Source organism: Centroberyx gerrardi, chromosome 12, assembly GCF_048128805.1.
Source record: "Centroberyx gerrardi isolate f3 chromosome 12, fCenGer3.hap1.cur.20231027, whole genome shotgun sequence".
Classification (NCBI taxonomy): Eukaryota; Metazoa; Chordata; class Actinopteri; order Beryciformes; family Berycidae; genus Centroberyx; species Centroberyx gerrardi.
This window is the reverse complement of record NC_136008.1, coordinates 873,285-885,784: the sequence shown is the minus strand read 5'-3', so window position 1 is coordinate 885,784 and position 12,500 is coordinate 873,285.

The window sequence follows — 12,500 nt, the reverse complement described above, 5'->3', positions numbered from 1 at the left end:
AAGCCAAGTTGTAGTTTGAGATTTCTGCTGGTTCATCATTCTGAACATGACTGTGTGTTTCCATCCATATTCATTTAGTCTTCATGTGTCTTCATCATTATATCAGAAACCTTTAACACTGCAGGAAATCCACATGATGGTTGTTTTCCTGACCAGACATTCAGATCAGCAACCTGCTCCATCTGTCCCTGAGATAAGAAACACACACACACACACACACACACACACACACACACACACACACACACACACACACCAGTTGAAAGGTTTTCAGGACAGTTTGGGACCAGTCTCAGATTTTGTAGGTTTTCATGTTTCTGCTGAATCAGTTTAGTTCTTCATGTTTAGAGGAAGTTTCATGAAGCTTGATCAAAACCCAGTCTGACATTTTAAAAACATGGTGATCAATCTAAAACTTTTTAAAAATGTACCTTTAAAGTTTTCAAAATTTCTGTAAAGTTTATTTTATTGGTGATACAAGCAGTGGTGGGTAGAGTACTGAAAATCTATACTCAAGTACAATTACTCCCATAAAAAATGACTCAAGTATTGAGAAACCTACTCAAGTAAAAAAGTACCTGGTTAATAAATTACTCAAAGTACAAGTTACTTTCCATGTTAATATTTTTTAGGGTGTGCGGGCCAGTGCAAAATAATGAAAAAACAGCACTTGTTGATAAAACTTTCTTAGCCCTTTATAAAACAGAATATAAGTCTGTTTAACTCTAGTATTTACAGACATTATCAAAGTAACCAAACCTATTACAGCCCCAAAATGCAGTAGATACCGAATACAATACAGTTAATTAAAACTCAGATATTCTGTTCTGTAGTATTACTCCCTGTACCAAGACCTCAGTCAATCAACTAGAGAATGAAAACTTCTTTCCATTCACATTTTTCATTTGGGGATTCCCATCTGTTGGAAGCTGCCTCTGGTTCTGGGTTTTGCTCCGTCATCATGGCATCGTGGTCAGAAGACAGCTGGAGCTTATCTCTACTGCAGCTTGGCGTCTGCAGTAGAGATGCTGCTCGCTCCCCCCGACACTCAATCCACATTTACAGCAGACTAGTAACAAAGGTATAAATGGCAAATGTAGTGAAGTAAAAAGTAGATTACTGGCTCAAAAATATACTTGAGTAAAGAGTAGAAGTACAGTTTAAAAAAAGGAACTAAAAGTACTCGTTCCTTAAAAAAAAACTACTTTTTTACTCATGTGCGTTACTTGTAATGCGTTACTACCCACCCCTGGATACAAGGTTTATATTTGATATCAGCAGTGTAGTTAATAGACAATTGTCCCAGTATATAATAGATGTGATAATAATGTGATACTGTTTTGTTCCCTGTATGGGAATTTTTCCAATTCGGTGCCAAATGTTTCCTGAGGCTGTTGTTCAGCTGTTTGTTTGAGAGCCACGCCTTCTGTTTGACACAAACTGGGAGAAAAGAAAGTTTAGTCACCGCTGAGTCAGCGTTGAGTCAGAGGAAGAGGAGGAGGAGGAGGAGGAGGAGGAAGGGAGGAGGAAGGGAGGAGGAAGAGCAAACCAACACCTGACTCCAAACAGGAAAGGAAGGCAGGAAAGTAAAGTGAGTGCTGCGGTCTGATGCCTTAAAGCTGCTCCAGTCCAGATTCTACTGTAAAATATTAAAGCTGCTCTAGTCCAGATTCTACTGTAAAATATTAAAGCTGCTCTAGTCCAGATTCTACTGTAAAATATTAAAGCTGCTCTAGTCCAGATTCTACTGTAAAATATTAAAGCTGCTCTAGTCCAGATTCTACTGTAAAATATTAAAGCTGCTCTAGTCCAGATTCTACTGTAAAATATTAAAGCTGCTCCAGTCCAGATTCTACTGTAAAATATTAAAGCTGCTCCAGTCCAGATTCTACTGTAAAATATTAAAGCTGCTCCAGTCCAGATTCTACTGTAAAATATTAAAGCTGCTCCAGTCCAGATTCTACTGTAAAATATTAAAGCTGCTCCAGTCCAGATTCTACTGTAAAATATTAAAGCTGCTCTAGTCCAGATTCTACTGTAAAATATTAAAGCTGCTCTAGTCCAGATTCTACTGTAAAATATTAAAGCTGCTCTAGTCCAGATTTGAATGTAAACATGTAAAAGCTAGTCCTGGTTCAGTGGTTTAAGGCAAATTACTGATTTTAAAAAATACTCAAAAAGGTACAAGTACACAAAAACGCTGCTCAGTTACAGTAGCGTGAGTAAATGTAATTAGTTACTTGTTCGTCCTCCATGCTGAACAGAGCTGACAGCAGCTCGTCTGCTGCAGAGAAAGTGACGGGCGTTTAGTGTTTTCATCCAGGTGATTACTGAATAACTGCTGCAGGAAATTAACCACAGAGCAGATTAATCACATTAGACACTGAAAGCAGTCGAGCCACGTGACTCAAACAAACTGACTGTATTTGTTCTGTTCGGAGGGACAGGGAGAGAAAAGTCTGATTTGTGATGTAGAAACTGCTAAACTGTGAGAGTCAACAGACCGGCCCTGCTGCAACAAAGAGAGGTGTTGGCTCTGATAACAGACCGACCGCTGAGTCACGCTTCAGTATTACTGACCAGACTGACGTCCATCTGGTTCCACTCCTTTATCCAGCTGAGATTTCTGACGTCACTTCAGTCACATGATGCAGCAGTCAGCCTCTGCATCCATGGTTACCCAGCATTCAACTGATGTCGGGTCATATTTTGGGAATACGTCACAACTCGGCCATCTGAGTTCAGTTTAGTTTATTTGCACATTTTAAAGGTCCGTATTCTCCACTGTCCAGAGTTTTATTTTGTGTCTTTCTGTCCATTCAAAGCTGTGTGTGTGGTGTCATGAACCAAAAACACTCTCAATCCATTTCTCCACGTTCATTTTCCAGCATCTCTCTGAGCCTTACCAAGAACAGGCCGTTTCTGTCTCCGTGTCTTTAAGGCTCATTAATATTCACGACCCTCCGTTCCGATCGGCTAACCGTTTCGAGAGCGAAACGTGAGACGCCGCGGCCCGGCGGCTACAGGTAGGGAAAACTCTCCGGTAATAAACGATGACGACCGCTCGACCGCTTTGAAAAAAACACTTTGTTAGTCTATTATTTCTTACAGAAATGATAATGAGCGAACCTTTGTGACGCCACAAAGTTACGGAAGTCCAAACGGCTCGTTTAGAGGCTCGCTTTTCTAATATGGATTGTGTGGATTTAGTTTTGATACTTTCACCATGTTTAGATACACATCCAACTCCTTTATCATCACAGAGGAGAGGGAGTCCTGCTTTACATGATGTGGAGCTTTAAAACAAACAAGCAAATATAGAGAAGAGAAGAGTGTGCGACTTGAATTTTCTTTATATGTGGAAGTATTATAAAAGCCTCATGTCCGCTCATCGCTGGGTGTTCGCTCTTTTTTACTCAAGTTGAAGCTAAAATAAGCTGAAAACAGCTGAGACGCTGCTGCAGGTCAGGAGAGGTTTGAGCTGCAGAAGGTTCGGGTTCAAACCCTCCAGACGGGTTCAGGTTCAAACCCTCCAGACGGGTTCAGGTTCAAACCCTCCAGACGGGTTCAGGTTCAAACCCTCCAGACGGGTTCAGGTTCAAACCCTCCAGACGGGTTCGTTCTCATCCTGACGAGCTGAACTGCTGCTTGGGGTTTTTGTTTCCCAAAGTCCTGCTGTCATGCTGTCAGATCGTTGTGCTCAGTGGGATGAAGACTGAATAAATAATGTGACAGATCCACAGTGAGGGGAGCTGAGGTTTAGCTCAGAGAGATGAGCGGACGCCTGGCGCTCTGCAGGCCGGCGGTTTGAATCCCAACTCCCCGAACGTTAAGCTGCTCATGTTGCTGCTGTCAGCGGTGTGAAGACAAGATGATGGACGCAGTCAGATTAGCTCGGTGCGATCTGAACCTCGCTGAACCTGCTGAGAGCCTCAGACTGGGTTCAAATCCTGACTTGGACAGATGTTACGTTCTTTAAACTGTGATTGGATGAAGACTGGCTGACTGAACACACACACTTTCCACCGGACCGCTTATAGGAAGCTGCGTGTAAGTCAGTCACTGTAGGCAGCTACTAACGAAATAGGTAAATACAGATGTATGTGCTCCAATAATAATATGTAAATAAAATTGACGCAGAACTAAACCTAGACTCACACATTACTGACAGAGTTCACATATAATCAGCTCATTAGGAAAGTACCAGGTTAACTCCTATAGACCCAAGCAGTCACATCATCATGAATGGAAAAACAGGAACAATGTTTTTAAAAACAACAGATATTGAGCAGTCAGTGAGACTTCTTCTCCCATAGTTCCCTGCTTCGACCTCTCTGGCAGGGAGCTGGAATGTTTTCTTGGTGGTCCAGTTCCCGGGTGGCGTGGGACTCGAACCTGCCGCCACCTCAGCAGACGGACTCCGGTCTGTGTTGATGAAGCCCTCGTGCCACCGGACCGCTTCCCTCTGATCTGCTTCTCTGACAGATTTTACTCTGGATGGCGTCGCTAAACCTGAATAAGAAGTTAGAAGCTGAGGCTCGAACCCCGAACCTCCGCAGGTTCAGACTGTCACTGAGCAGACTGAGCTGTTGAGCCTTTCTGCTTCTGAGCGTCTTCTCTGAGAGCTTTTCAGTCTCTCCTCTGGATGTTGGTTTAAAATTTAACTAGGAGATTAGAAATGAAGCTGGACTCAGACCAACAACCTAAGCAACATCACACAGCTGCTTAACCAGCTGAGCCACTGAGGATTTAAGCATCGGTTCTCCAAGAACTTTCCAGACTCTGCTCTAGATGTTTGCTTTCAAAACAACATTAAATATAACTGAGGGAAGAGGATCCGAACCCACAACCTGCCGGCTGCCACACAGCATCTGAACCCTCTGAGCCACAGGGGCCTTAGGGTTGCTCTTCTTCTTCTTTCCTTTGGACGCTGGTCCGAGATCAGTTCAATGACGGACAGAGGTCAGAACAAATCAAGAGTCCAGTATCAATTTAATATCTTAAAGAAAACTAAATATCTAGGACTTTTCAATGCAATATGGTTTTAATAGGATAAAAACTTGGTAAGAGCATCATGAGTTTGATTTCTATAATCAGTTTCAACTTCAATAAATTCAATCATTCCATACAAATTCAGAAAACAGAATTTAAATTCAGTCGTCCGCTGGAACAAATCTCATCACTTTCAATCTAAGTCATTTACACAAACACAAGATCTCAAGTCAAGACTTTAGAAACCTTTTCAAGTCATCAAAGTACAAGTCAGAGTCAAGTCCCAAGTCACCAGAACCCAAGTCAAGTCAAGTCTCAAGTCTTCTCTTCATGCATCAAGTCAAGTCTCAAGCGATTTAAACTGTGACTCGAGTCCAAGTCATGTGACTCGAGTCCAAGTCATGTGACTCGCGATGAACCACTGAAGACGAACGACACAGAAGGACTCAGAAGGATCTTGAACTAAAACCTTCAGGCTTCTGACAGACTGCTGATTAACCCATAAAGTCCATAAAGCCAGAAGAAGCAGACTTCCATCACTACTAAAAAATAAACTTTACTGATATAGAACCTATCTAAAGATTTAGAGTTTACAAAGTGGTATATAAACAAGAATAATAAAATATATGAGGCAATAAAAACAGGAAGCTCAAGAGAAAATACGTTCAAATAAGACAAATATGTAAATATGGGAAATAAAATGAGATACAAATCATAAGGAACAAGATTTAAAATGGACAGAATAAAACTTGAAACACTCACAGTGTCATGAAACAAGATTTATTCATATTTTACAAAATTAATTCCATGAAACGGTACAAAAAAATAACAAACATGAAAACAAAAAATAAACTGTAACATGAACTGTCAGAGCGACGTCTGCTTTTCAGTCTTTGTTAATATTTTGGGTCTTTGGTCAGTCGGCTCGCTCCCTCAGCGGTGCAGAACATCCACACACACACACACACACACACACACACACACACACACATATACACAGACACACACACACACACACACACACACATATACACAGACACACACACACACATATATACAGACACACACACACACACACACACACACACAGCGCCGCCCAGTTCACACACCAGGCCCTTTGTGTCAATAAGTACTTCAATCTGAACAGGAAAGCTGATATCAAACACTTTGGTTTGTCTACATGACTTCACACACACACACACACACACACACACACACACACACACACACACACACAGTTTCTGATGTATGTTCCCTCTTGTTTATCTGTATTTCTGTCCTGGTGAAAGCGACCTGACTGTCTCGGCTCTGGAGTCAAACCTGCGACTCCAGGATCCACTTTCATGTCTGGAATTTTCCTGCTGCTGACACAAAGCAGACTGAACTAGGACACTGAGTCTGGTTTCTGCCGGCTGGAGCGGGGCCAACAGCTGAAATTAATATTATTAAAAAAAACTAAAATAGATTATTAATATGAGTGGCGGTAATAGTAGTGGTGGTAGCAGTATCAAAACAATTACATAACATAATTGTTTAAAAAAACTACATATTAATAATAAGAATAATAAATACATCAAATATACATAATAAAAAAATGTAATTAAATGTTTATGATTTTTGCTGCTGGGAGGCCAACAGCTGAAATTAATATTATAACAAAACAAAACAAAAAAAGATCATTAATATTAGTGGCTGTAGTAGTAGTAGCACTATCAAAACAATTACATAAAATAATTGTTTTAAAAAATTACATATTTATAATAAGAATAATAAATACATAAAATATACATAATAAAAAAATAATTAAATGTTTATGATTTTTTTTAGGAATTGAAAAAATCGAAAATTGTTATAGTCATCATTAATGTTATCATGACAATATTTTCATTGGTAATAATAATAATAATAATAATACACTTAAAATACATTGTATTAACTTTTTTTTTTTTTTAATCTCATCTCCAAACAGAGCTCCACAGTGCTGTACAGACAATAAAACACTAATAAATAAAAGCCGATGAGATAAACAGTAAAAATTCCAGACATAAATTAAAATCTGGGTTACAGAAGAATAAACCAAACAGAAGAGAAACAGGACAGAGTGCAGAATGTGTTTGGTCGGTCTCGTCGTCTCTAATTGTTGACGGTGTACGTTCCTGTCCGGTTCTTCATTGGCCTCTCCCCGTCGTCCTGGAAGAGATGCATTATGGGATAAACACAGGTGAATCCAGGTGAAAGCTCTGACCTGCTGATCAAAGATTCTACATTTATGTGCCATTTAACAATATTAATATCTGTCCTGCTCTTCCCTCTCTCTCTAACTCAACAGTGATCCAATCTATCTCCAGTTCATAAATCTTCTCCTCTGTCTCTTCTGAACAGCCGGAGTCTGGTCGCTCTTTCCTGCCGCACAGGAAGTGATACGTTTTTGTTTGGAATCAACGGAAGAAGAAGAACTGGGTAGTTAGCATGAGCAGTGATAGCCACCATGACTGAACAGACAAAGAAGAGAGAAACTCAAACTGCATCAACAGAAAATCCAAGCTCCGCCCACACTGTTTGACTGACAGGTGATCTGTGGGAAGTGCAGTGCAGAAACACCACAGTGAGGCTGAGTGACATATTGTAACTCTCATCATGTTGTAGACATTTGGTTTAGACTTTCAACTTTGTTCTGATGTTACCAACCGTTACTAAGGTGTTACCAACAGTTACTATGGTTTTAGTAACAGTGACTAAGGTGTTAGTGACAGTTACTAAGGTGTTACCAGCAGTTACTAAGGTTTTAGTAATAGGTACTAAGGTGTTACCAACAGTTACTAAGGTTTTAGTAACAGGTACTAAGGTGTTACCAACAGTTACTAAGGTTTTAGTAACAGGTACTAAGGTGTTACCAACAGTTACTAAGGTGTTACCAGCAGTTACTAAGGTGTTACCAGCAGTTACTAAGGTGTTAGTAACAGAGGTATTAGTAACAGTTACTAAGGTGTTACCAGCAGTTACTAAGGTGTTAGTAACAGAGGTATTAGTAACAGTTACTAAGGTGTTAGTGACAGTTACTAAGGTGTTAGTGACAGTTACTACGGTGTTACAAACAGTTACTAAGGTTTTAGTAATAGGTACTAAGGTGTTACCAACAGTTACTAAGGTTTTAGTAACAGGTACTAAGGTGTTACCAACAGTTACTAAGGTGTTAGTAACAGTTACTAAGGTGTTACCAGCAGTTACTAAGGTGTTAGTAACAGGTACTAAGGTGTTAACAACAGTTACTAAGGTTTTAGTAACAGTTACTAAGGTGTTAGTAACAGTTACTAAGGTGTTACCAGCAGTTACTAAGGTGTTAGTAACAGAGGTATTAGTAACAGTTACTAAGGTGTTAGTGACAGTTACTAAGGTGTTAGTGACAGTTACTACGGTGTTACAAACAGTTACTAAGGTGTTAGTAACAGAGGTATTAGTAACAGTTACTAAGGTGTTAGTGACAGTTACTAAGGTGTTAGTGACAGTTACTACGGTGTTACCAACAGTTACTAAGGTGTTAGTGACAGAGGTATTAGTAATAGTTACTACGGTGTTACCAACAGTTACTAAGGTGTTAGTAACAGAGGTATTAGTAACAGTTACTAAGGTGTTACCAACAGTTACTAAGGTGTTAGTAACAGAGGTATTAGTAATAGTTACTACGGTGTTACCAACAGTTACTAAGGTGTTAGTAACAGAGGTATTAGTAACAGTTACTAAGGTGTTACCAACAGTTACTAAGGTGTTAGTAACAGTTACTAAGGTGTTACCAACAGTTACTAAGGTGTTAGTAACAGAGGTATTAGTAACAGTTACTAAGGTGTTAGTGACAGTTACTAAGGTGTTAGTGACAGTTACTAATTGTTACCAACAGTTACTATGGTGTTAGTAACAGTTACTAAGGTTTTAAGAAGTCATAGTCTGTATGAGTTGCTGACTCATGGATTTATCACAGTGAGTCAGAGTTGAAGCTACAGTTATGAGCTATTTTCACACACACACACACACACACACACACACAGGCTGGTCATGTTTATCTATTTCCTTGTTACCATAGTGATATAAATCACATTACTGGCAGGTTTTGTTATTATACCTGCAGGTTCCCTGGGTAAATGTTGACTGTCTCATTAAAATACAATCAAACATTTTATGGTTCTATGGTTCTGAAAGCATTAGCATGATAGCATTAACATTAAGCTAATTAAGTTTGTTTCATCTGACTAAGTTCAGCTACGAGAGACAAAAGCAGCTGAGTCCCAAAATGGCCACCGGAGCCTACAGCCGCTTTACTCTGACGGTCATGTTCAGTTTTAAATATCTAACACTTCAGCTGCTTCCAGATCAAAGGCTCAGCTTCTCTCTCTCTCTCTCTCTGTCTCTCTTTCTCTCTCTCTCTCTCTCTCTTTCTCTCTCTTTCTCTGTCTCTCTTTCTCTCTCTCTCTCTGTCTCTCTCTCTCTCTCTCTCTGTGTGTCTCTCTCTCTCTCTCTCTTTCTCTCTCTTTCTCTGTCTCTCTGTCTCTCTTTCTCTCTCTCTCTCTCTCTGTCTCTCTCTCTCTCTCTCTCTGTCTCTCTCTCCTCTCTCTCTCTCTCTCTCTCTCTCTCTCTCTCTCCTCTCTCTCTCTCTCTCTCTCTCTCTCTCTCTCTCTCTGTCTCTCTCTCTCTCTCTCTCTGTCTCTCTCTCCTCTCTCTCTCTCTCTCTCTCTCTCTCTCTCTCTCTCTCTGTTAGGTTAGACATTAAGGTTAGATATTAAATCACAGTCTGGATCTCAGTCCTGTTTTCTATTTGAATAACAGCAGTCCAGCCCTATGAAGGAAATTGGATTCTGACTAAATGAAAAGCATCTCTACTGTACCATCTAACTTATACAGGTTACTAAGTAAAATAATTACTTTTCCCAGTAAAAATTTGCTAAAACAAATTACTATTTCAATTTCAGTAATAATATTGCAGTTCATTATCAGCTCCTATAAACTGAAGGTAAAATATCCAAATACTACATCCAACCTCCACTGATTCATTTTCCTCACAGTAACACAAATCATCGCTCTTTCACTCTGAGAAATGATAGAAAAGTTTCTTTCTCTGGTGAAGTTACTGGCATTACTGAGAAATACACCAGTGAGTAAAAAGTGTGACAACATGCCCTGCTTTCCCCTAATCCATGACTTTCTGAGTAATGAGCCCTGATCTCATGTTGTGTATTCAGATGTGATGCAGACCTGCAGGATCCGTCTGTCAGGTCAGATCCATCATGCAGCATCGAGGTGCCGGCCCACATGGATGATAAGACACGGGATCACACACATGGTGACCCGGACAAGCAACTGTCTGCCTGTCTGTCTGTCTGTCTGTCTGTCTGTCTGCCTGTCTGTCTGTCTGTCTGTCTGCCTGTCTGCCTGTCTGCCTGTCTGTCTGTCTGTCTGTCTGTCTGTCTGTCTGTCTGTCTGTCTGTCTGCCTGCCTGTCTGTCTGCCTGTCTGTCTGCCTGTCTGTCTGTCTGTCTGCCTGTCTGTCTGTCTGTCTGCCTGTCTGTCTGTCTGTCTGCCTGTCTGTCTGCCTGTCTGTCTGTCTGTCTGCCTGTCTGTCTGTCTGTCTGCCTGTCTGCCTGTCTGCCTGCCTGTCTGTCTGTCTGCCTGCCTGCCTGTCTGTCTGCCTGCCTGTCTGTCTGTCTGTTTGTCTGCCTGCCTGTCTGTCTGTCTGTCTGTCTGTCTGCCTGTCTGCCTGTCTGTCTGTCTGTCTGTCTGTCTGCCTGTTTGTCTGTCTGCCTGTCTGTCTGTCTGCCTGTCTGTCTGCTGCAGCGAGCTGCAGGTTTCCCAGGCATCAGATTACCATCAGAGCCGGACAAAGACACGACTATCAACACACACCCTGCTCTCTCTCTCTCTCTGTGTGTGTGTGTGTGTGTGTGTGTGTGTGTATGTGTGTGTGTGTGAAAGCTAGATGTATAGAACTTATCTTGTTTCCTATAGCACTTAGATTTGCTTTCAGTGAAAAATGTATTATAAATAATATGCATTATTATTATCATTATTATTATTATTATTAATTGTATCATTATAATTATTTTAATTGCCCTCTAATTCTTTGAAGTTATAGTTGAATTGAACAATATTGGTGCTGTTCTGTTTAATATTCAGGTTTTCGTTCTTGTTTGTTTTTCAAACTGTTGTGTGTTTGCTTTGACATCATAATATTGAATAATAATAATTATTATTATTATTATTATTGTTGTTATTATTAGTCAGTATTAACATTAGCTGGTCCTGATGTTTTCTCTAAATGTCTGTTGTGTTTGAGGTCAGATGTGTCTCTGCTGTCTCTCTGTCTCAGCAGTTTGTATTTCATCATCTTTTCTCTTCTTCAGTTTTCCTGTCAGCTGCATGATGCTGCCTTCAGGGCCCGTGGGAAACAGCCACTTTGAAATGTTCCTGTTTGTTAAAACCTGTTTGATGCCACGACTTGTAGTTTTGTGTAGACTCTGGTTCCCCCTGATCAGCTTCTTCTCTCTTATCACACCTGAAACATCTGACTTTGTGTTTTACAGCGAACCGAACACTGCGACGTCGACCACGAGCCAGACCTCCAGACAGGAGAGCTCACATCACAACATGAGTTATTCAGAAAAATCCTTCATGTTGTTTCATTTGAAATGAATCTATCATTCCTACACTGGACTGCAGCTGTTTTCTGTTGAAGTCAGAATTCAGGAAATCAGCAACCCCGGACTTCCCAAGTAGAGTTTACCGCCTGAAAGCGGAGTGAATAGTATTTTCTGTAGTATTTTCTGTAGTATTTTCTGTAGTATTTTCTGTCGTATTTTCTGTAGTTTTTACTGTCTGAAAGCTGAGCGAATAGTATTTTCTGTAGTATTTTCTGTAGTTTTTACCATCTGAAAGCTGAGCAAACAGTAGCCTATTTTCTGTAGTATTTTTCCTCTGAACAGTATTTTCTGTAGTATTTTCTGTAGTATTTTCTGTAGTATTTTTCCTCTGAACAGTATTTTCTGTAGTATTTTCTGTAGTATTTTCTGTAGTTTTTACCATCTGAAAGCTGAGCGAACAGTAGCCTATTTTCTGTAGTATTTTTCCTCTGAACAGTATTTTCTGTAGTATTTTCTATAGTATTTTCTGTAGTATTTTTCCTCTGAACAGTATTTTCTACAGTATTTTCTGTAGTATTTTTCCTCTGAACAGTATTTTCTGTAGTATTTTCTGTAGTATTTTTCCTCTGAACAGTATTTTCTGTAGTATTTTTCCTCTGAACAGTATTTTCTGTAGTATTTTCTGTAGTATTTCACAGTGTTTTCCAGCAGGAAGCTTGTCTCCTGTCACTGCACACAGAAAGCTCTCAGACTTACGAACGGCTTCCCGTTGGGACCCTCGAAGCGGCTGTGGGTGGTGTACAGCGGGATGTCGGCGGCGGGGTTCAGCTGGTCGTAGGGGCTGAAGCCGCTGTAGCGCCCCCTGCAGCAGCACCACAGCAGC